This window comes from Mobula birostris, chromosome 5 (assembly GCF_030028105.1).
Source record: "Mobula birostris isolate sMobBir1 chromosome 5, sMobBir1.hap1, whole genome shotgun sequence".
Classification (NCBI taxonomy): Eukaryota; Metazoa; Chordata; class Chondrichthyes; order Myliobatiformes; family Myliobatidae; genus Mobula; species Mobula birostris.
The window spans coordinates 4711026-4719616 of NC_092374.1; positions in this window are offsets into that span (position 1 = coordinate 4711026).

Here is an 8591-nt window from a genome sequence, read left to right on the forward strand (position 1 = left end):
TGGAGAAGATCCTGAGAGGCAGGATTTATGAACATTTGGAGAGGCATAATATGATTAGAAATAGTCAGCATGGCTTTGTCAAAGGCAGGTCGTGTCTTACGAGCCTGATTGAGTTTTTTGAGGATGCGACTAAACACATTGATGAGGATAGAGCCGTTGGTGTACTGTATATGGATTTTAGCAAGGCATTTGATAAGGTACTCCATATAAGGCTTATTGAGAAAGTAAGGAGGCATGGGATCCAAGGGGACATTGCTTTGTGTATCCAGAACTGGCTTGCCCACAGAAGGCAAAGAGTGGTTGTAGACGGGTCATATTCTATATGGAGGTCGGTGACCAGTGGTGTGCCTCAGGAATCTGTTCTGGGACCCCTTCTCTTTGTGATTTTCATAAATGACCTGGATGAGGAAGTGGGGGGATGGGTTAGTAAATTTGTTGATGACACAAAGGTTGGGGGTGTTGTGGATAGTGTGGAGGGCTGTCAGAGGTTACAGCGGGACATTGATAGGATGCAAAACTGGGCTGAGAAGTGGCGGATGGAGTTTGACCCAGATAAGTATGAGGTGGTTCATTTTGGTAGGTCAATTATGATGGCAGAATATAGCAATAATGGCAAGACTCTTGGCAGTGTGGAGGATCAGAAGGATCTTGGGAGTCCGAATCCATAGGGCGCTCAAAGCAGCTGCGCAGGTTGACTCTGTGGCTAAGAAGGCGTACGGTGTATTAGCCTTCATCAATCGTGGGATTGAGTTTAAGAGCTGAGAAGTAATGTTGCAGCTATATAGGACCCTGGTCAGACCCCACTTGGAGTACTGTGCTCAGTTCTGGTCACCGCACTACAGGAAGGACATGGAAACCACAGAAAGGGTGCAGAGGAGATTTACAAGGATGTTGCCTGGATTGAGGAGCATGCCTTATGAGAATAGGTTGAGTGAACTCGGCCTTTTCTCCTTGGAGCGACGGAGGATGAGAGGTGACCTGATAGAGTTGTACAAGATAATGAGAGGCATTGATCGTGTGGATAGTCTGAGGCTTTTCCCCAGGGCTGAAATGGCTAGCACGGGAGGGCATAGTTTTAAGGTACTGGGGAGTAGGTACAGAGGAAATGTCAGGGGTAAGTTTTTTTACGCAGGGAGTGGTGAGTGCGTAGAAGTTGCTTCCGGTGGCGGTGGTGGAGGCGGAAAAGATAGCTTCTTTTAAGAGACTCCTGGATGACTACATGGAGCTTAGAAAAATAGAGGAGTATGGGTAAAGCCTAGGTAGTTCTAAGGTAAGGACATGTTGGGCACAGCTTTGTGGGCCGAAGGTTTTCTATGTTTCTATTTTATCAATGTGTATGCTCCGAGGCACGGTGTGATGCAGACGAGCCTATTCTGCCAGCTGTCCACTCTGCTGAGTTCCATCGATCCTGGGGACTGCGTCATCCTCGGGAGAGACTTCAACTGTACCCTCGAGGTAGAGGACCGCTCGGGCCTCCAACGCGACCCAGCATCGGCAAAAAAGTTAAAGGAGCTAGTTGGCTCCTTTGACTTGGTGGACAGCTGGCGAAATCTTCACCCCAACTCTAGCGCCTTCTCGAGAATATCCAGAGAGGGAGGTTCCCAGATAGACCGCATGTATATCTCTCGGGCTTTCGTCTCCCGTGTGTCGGCGTCCTCCATGCGGCCAGTGTCGTGCTCGGATCATCACCTCGTCTGGATGGAATTTACTCGGGTGGGATCCGGGTATTGGCAGTTTAACATCCAGCTGCTGGAAGACAGCCGATTCCGGGATTCGTTCCGAGCTTTCTGGGTCACCTGGAGGGAGAGGCGGAGAGAGTTCTGCTCCCTACGGCTGTGGTGGGACGTGGGCAAAGCCCACATCTGGTTTTTATGTCAGGAGTACACTAGGGGGTCGACAAAGCGGCAGGGCTCTGAGATTGAGCGGCTTGAGAGAGCGTTGCTTGACCTGAGTCCGGTCTTGGTCCGACCGCTGGAGACAACAGCTACGGCAGGAATACCAGGAGAAGAAGGACGCACTAAGGAATCTGCAGCTCCAGCAGTCCCGAGGTGCGTACGTGAGGTCACGGATCCAAATGCTGCAGGATTTGGACAGTGGCTCAGCTACCCTTGGGTCTTGGACACGGGTGGCGGGAGGATCTGCCCGTGCAGACTGCCTGGCCATGTTTAGGCGATATGTTCGTATGTTCCTGCCCGGGTGAATATTGAAAAGGAACACGCGCTGTTCACGGCGACCATAGAGACGTTCCGGGACCATTGGGCTCTGCGAGGGGCTATTGCCATCACTGACAGAGATGGGAACATTTTAGTTTAATGTGTATTATCTATCTGTAGTGCAGTAATAGTGTTAGTCACTATATATAGCACTGAATTTGTAATAAAGATATTTTCTATTAAAAAAAAGTGGGTCAGACATCGCGTGAAGCTCCCTCTGCAAGATATTCCCTAGGACCTTGAGGGAATCTAGTGTAGAAATAGCAGGGGCTCTGACAGAAATATTTCAAATGTCATTAGAAACGGAGATGGTGCCGGAGGATTGGCGTATTGGTCGTGTGGTTCCATTGTCTTAGGGTTCTAAGAGTAAACCTAGCAATTATCGGCCTGTGAGTTTGACGTCAGTGATGGGTAAATTGATGGAAAGTATTCTTAGAGATGGTATATATAATTATCTGGATAGACAGGGTCTGATTAGTCAACATGGATTTGTGCGTGGAAGGTCATGTTTGACAAATCTTATTGAGTTTTTTGATGAGGTTACTAGGAAAGTTGACGAGGGTAAAGCGGTGGATGTTGTCTATATGGACTTCAGTAAGGCCCTTAACAAGGTTCCACACGGAAGGTTAGTTAGGAAGGTTCAATCATTAGGCAGTAATATCGAAGTAGTAAAATGGATTCAGCAGTGGCTGGATGGGAGACGCCAGAGAGTAGTGGTGGATAACTGTGTGTCAGATTGGAGGACGGTGTCTAGTGGTGTGCCTCAGGGATCTGTACTGGGTCCAATGTTGTTTAGAAACCATAGAAACTACAGCACAGAAACAGGCCTTTTGGCCCTTCTTGGCTGTGCCGAACCATTTCCTGCCTCGTCCCAGTGACCTGCACACGGAACATATCCCTCCATACACCTCCCATCCATGTATCTATCCAATTTATTCTTAAATTTTAAAAAAGAACCCGCATTTACCACCTCATCTGGTAGCTCATTCCATACTCCCACCACTCTCTGTATGAAGAAGCCCCCCTAATGTTCCCTCTAAACTTTCCCCCCCTCACCCTTAACCCATGTCCTCTGGTTTTTTTTCTCCCCTTGTCTCAGTGGAAAAAGCCTGCTTGCATTCACTCTATCTATACCCATCGTAATTTTATATACCTCTATCAATTCTCCCCTCATTCTTCTATGCTCCAGGGAATAAAGTCCTAACCTATTCAACCTTTCTCTGTAACTGAGTTTCTCAAGTCCCGGCAACATCCTTGTAAACCTTCTCTGCATTCTTTCAACCTTATTTATATCCTTCCTGTAATTTGGTGACCAAAACTGAACACAATACTCCAGATTCGGCCTCACCAATGCCTTATACAACCTCAACCTGTTTGTCATATATATTAATGATCTGGATGATGGGGTGGTAAATTGGATTAGTAAGTATGCAGATGATACTAAGATAGGTGGCGTTGTGGATAATGAAAAAGGTTTTCAAAGCTTGCAGAGAGATTTAGGCCAGTTAGAAGAGTGGGCTGAAAGATGGCAAATGGAGTTTAATGCTAAAAAATGTGAGGTGCTACATTTTGGTAGGACTGATCAATATAGGACATACATGGTAAATGGTAGGGCATTGAGGAATGCTGTAGAACAGAGGGATCTAGGAATAATGGTGCATAGTTCCCTGAAGGTGGAATCTCATGTGGATAGGGTGGTGAAGAAAGCTTTTGGTATGCTGACCTTTATTAATCAGAGCATTGAGTATAAGAGTTGGGATGTAATGTTGAAATTGTAGAAGGCATTGGTGAGGCCAAATTTGGAGTATTGTGTACAATTCTGGTCACCGAATTATAGGAAAGATGTCAATAAAATTGAGAGAGTACAGAGGAAATTTACTAAAATGTTGCCTGGGTTTCATCTCCTAAATTACAGAGAAAGATCGAACAAGTTAGGTCTTTATTCTTTGGAGCGTAGAAGGTTTAGGGGGTACTTGATAGAGGTGTTTAAAATTATGAGGGGTATAGACAGAGTTGACATGGATAGGCTTTTTCCATTGAGAGTAGGGGAGAATCAAACAAGAGGACATGAGTTGAGAATTAAAGGGCAAAAGTTTAGGGGTAACATGAGGGGGAACTTCTTTACTCAGAGAATGGTAGCTGTGTGGAACGAGCTTCCAGCAGAAGTGGTTGAGGCAGGTTCGATGTTGTCATTTAAAGTTAAATTGGATAGATATATGGACAGGAAAGGAATGGAGGGTTATCAGCCGAGTGCAGGTCGGTGAGAGTAAGAGTTCGGCACGGACCAGGAGTGCCGAGATGGACTGTTTCCGTGCTGTAATTGTTGTATGGTTATATGGTTATACACTGTCCCATCGCACACTCTGAGGGTCAGACACTAGGTGGCGCTCCCCCTACACACTCCCGGGGTCAGACACAGAATGAAGCTCCTTCTACACTGTCCCATCACACACTCCCGGGGTCAGACACAGAGTGAAACTCCCTCCACACCGTCCCATCACACACTCCCGGGGTCAGACACAGTAAAACTCCCTCTACACTGTCCCATCACACACTCTCGGGGCCAGACACCGAGTGAATCTCCCTCTACACTGTCCCATCACACACTCCCAGGGTCAGACACAGAGTGAAACTCCCTCCACACCGTCCCATCACACACTCCCGGGATCAGACACAGAATGAAGCTCCCTCTACACTGTCCCATCACACACTTCCGGGGTCAGACACAGAGTGAATCTCCCTCTACACTGTCCCCTCACACACTCCCAGGGTCATGCACAGAGTGTAGCTCCCTCTACACTGTCCCATCACACACTCCCAGGGTCAGACACAGAATGAAGCTCCCTCTACACTGTCCCATCACACACTCCTGGGGTCAGACACAGAGTGAAACTCCCTCCACACCGTCCCATCACACACTCCCGGGGTCAGACACAGTAAAACTCCCTCTACACTGTCCCATCACACACTCCCGGGGCCAGACACCGAGTGAATCTCCCTCTACACTGTCCCATCACACACTCCCGGGGTCAGACACAGAGTGAAGCCCCCTCTACACTGTCCCATCACACACTCCCGGGGTCAGACACAGAGTGAAGCTCCCTCTACACTGTCCCATCACACACTCCCGGGGTCAGACACAGAGAGGAGCTGTGCTGACTGAGCTGGGAGAAATCGAGGCAAAACTACTGGATAAAGTTCGTGGAATACTTTGGAGGTGGCTCTAAAAGTCTCTTGGACAACTGAGTGAGTGACGGCGCTGGTGTGGAAACTCGGTGTGGAGTTTTACTGCCGGTTTGGGCTGGGTTTTTTTGGCGGCTGCTAACTGCATAGCTCCCAGCTGCGGCCGCTGGCAACTCGCCAGGAAGCCGGTTCGCTCCAAAACCGGAGGGAAACGCCGTCGTCCCCCCCCCCCGCCCCATTGACATCGGGGCAAAGTTCCTCCTCCATTGTTTTCCTGATTTTCGTCCGGTGTTGGTGCCGGAGCATCTGGAAGGACGTTTCGGCCTCTCCCGGCCTGGGTCTCTGCAAGTCCGACGGAGCCTTTCCTGGCGTCGAGCCAGCGAGGAACTGTCGACTGCAAACTTTCCCGGCCAGTTATTCGACTCGTTCCAGGACTTCTAACCGGCACCGCTGTAGGATTCTCGGACTGGAAAGAGCGCCAGCATGCCGGACCGGTCTCCAGGGAGTCGCGGGCCTTCGGGGAGTTACGCAAGGGCGGCTGCCTCCCCGGCCTCGGACAACGCCCTGTTTCGGTCGGTGAAGGTGGAACGTGGGGTGCAATGTATTTTGCGCCCTGGAATGACACTAGAAAAGTGTACGGAGGCAATGGAGGACCTTGTTGGGAAAGGTGGTATTCTGGCCACCGAGAAGGAGTTCGGAAAGGCGGTGTTTTATCTGGCGAATGAAGAGCTAGTGCACCGGGCCCTAAGCAGGGGAGTCACGGTAGACAACATCTTTTTACCTATGGAGCTGGTGACGGCCCCCACGCAACGTATCGTGCTTGGGCATGTTAAGCCTTTCATTCCAAATGAGGACTTGCTACCCCCACTGGCCCGTTTAGGGCAAGTAAGGTCGGAGATCACTGCCATCCGACCCAAATTTAAGAGACGCACCCTCCGCACCGTAATCTCTTTCCGGCGTCAGGTATTCATGCAGCTGGAAAGGGAGGACGATGTTGAGGGCCGGTTTACTGTCCGGCACGGGGGAGTAGATTATCAGGTGTACTGGAGCTCCGAGCGCCCGCGGTGCCATGCGTGCAGGGGGGTGGGGCACTTTCGGAGGGACTGTCCTGCCGCCCGGAACCCGAGGGAGCCCATTTCGGGCACCAGTGCCCCAGCTATCTCTGCCCCTGATCCTACTCCTGCGCGTGCGTCTGCGCCTGCATCTGACCCTGCCCCCGCCCGTGATCCTGCCCCAGCCCCTCACCCTGCCCCTACCCCTACCCCTGTCCCTACTCCTACGGTTGGGTCGGTCCCTGCTCCTCTCCCTGTGGTTCAGGTGGGGGACGGGGTGGAGTCTGTGCGGAGTAAGAAGGCAAAGGGGAAATCCGAACACAGTAAGAAGCGGGCCTTTGAGGCCGCAGAGCTCACGCCCATTTCGCTTGAAGTGGAGCGTGGGGCTCGGGGAGGTGCGCAAGCAGACGGGGCGATGGAAACAGAAAGCGCCGCCCCATCGGTGAAGCCTGCACCTGTGTGCTCCTCCGGCGTGAAGAGGAGAAGGGAACGTTCCCGCAAGAAGGCAGGGGATGTAGATGCGGGGGAGTCCCAGGAAGGGGTGGGAATCCGGGTAGGGGTTGGTTCTAAACCTGAGTCCCCAGACGTAGCCACCAGTCCTGGGGAAGATGGTGTGGTTGTGCAAAAAGCTTGTGATAGCCCTGTTTGCACAAATGAGGCAGCCCTGGAGGCCTCCACCCAGAACCTACAAGTCAGCGCCTCTCTGGAGGTCAGTGTACCGAATAATGTAAGAGGAGACGAGACAAAGCTCTCTCATTCTCAGCACCAGGCTGCTTGTGAATCCCTTGGACCAAAGGTGCCGGATTCCCCTCTATGCCTGCCCCCTGGGGAGGGCGATATTCTGTGCACGTCGACCCCAGCAATTAATGACTTGCAGGGAGTCCCTGGGGATTGTCCCTCCACTGTCGCAAATGTGGATGAGGCTGATGCGACGGTGGAGCGGGCAGGTAAAAGCGAGGTGCCCGCTGCGCGGTATGGGTCACAAGCGCAGCCATCTATTGGAACATGCGAGGAGGCCGATGGGGATTCTGTCTGCAGTGACGGGTTGGAGGGGGACTCTTTCGATAGTGAAATAATGGACATCCTCACCCCTCCTGAGAAGTCCCCATTGATACCTGTAGAGGAAATTAAGCATTTTATTCTCACCTCTGAGGGTGCCAAGCACCGGCCTCAACTAGCCTCGCTTCGCTGGCCCAGCATACCGAGGCTGGTGAGGTCCCTGCGAGTTATCCTCGGATGATAGGGAAAGAGGAATGTGGTGGCGGGGAACGACAGACGGCAACTAAAATCTTTCCTAGATGACCTAGTAAGGGACATCAGAGGGAGAAGCAGCCTCGCTCCTACGGGGGATGGTGGGTCACAGGGTGTCGCCGGTACCGCTCGAGCCCGGAAGGCAAAAAGTAACCTTGCTTTCTTTCCGCACAGTGTGGTGGAGGGCGCCTCCGCTCTCACCGAAATGGGCACAGCTGCTGAGACCTAGTGTGCACCCGCCATGAAGCTTACCATAGCTAGTCTCAATGTAAACGGCAGCAGGGGTCCTCTTCGCAGGCATAACAATCTCTCAGCCCTCAGGGATGGGCGGTATACGGTGAGTTTCCTGCAGGAAACCCATACCATCCCTGGGGACGAGTCTGCTTGGCTCCTGGAGTGGGGGTGCGGGGTCTACATGAGCCACCTCAGCTCCATTTCTAGCGGGGTGGCGATCCTGTTGGCCCCGACCTTCCAGCCAGTAATTGAAAGAGTCCAGGACGTTCTGCCCGGCCGTCTGCTCCACCTGGTTGTGCGCCTGGATGGCGTACCATTGCATTTTATCAACGTGTATGCTCCCAGGCGCGGTGTGATGCAGACGCGCCTATTCTGCCAGCTGTCCACCTTGCTGAACTCCATCGATCCTGGGGATTGCGTCATCCTCGGGGGAGATTTCAATTGTATCCTCGAGGCGGAGGACCGTTCGGGCCTCCAACGCGACCCAGCATCGGCAAAAAAGTTAAAGGAGCTAGTCGGCTCCTTTGACTTGGTGGACAGCTGGCGGAATCTTCACCCCAACTCTAGCGCCTTCTCGACAAGGTCTAGAGAAGGAGGTTCCAGGATAGACCGCATTTACATCTCTCGGGCCTAAGTCTCCCGCGTGTCGGTGTCCTCC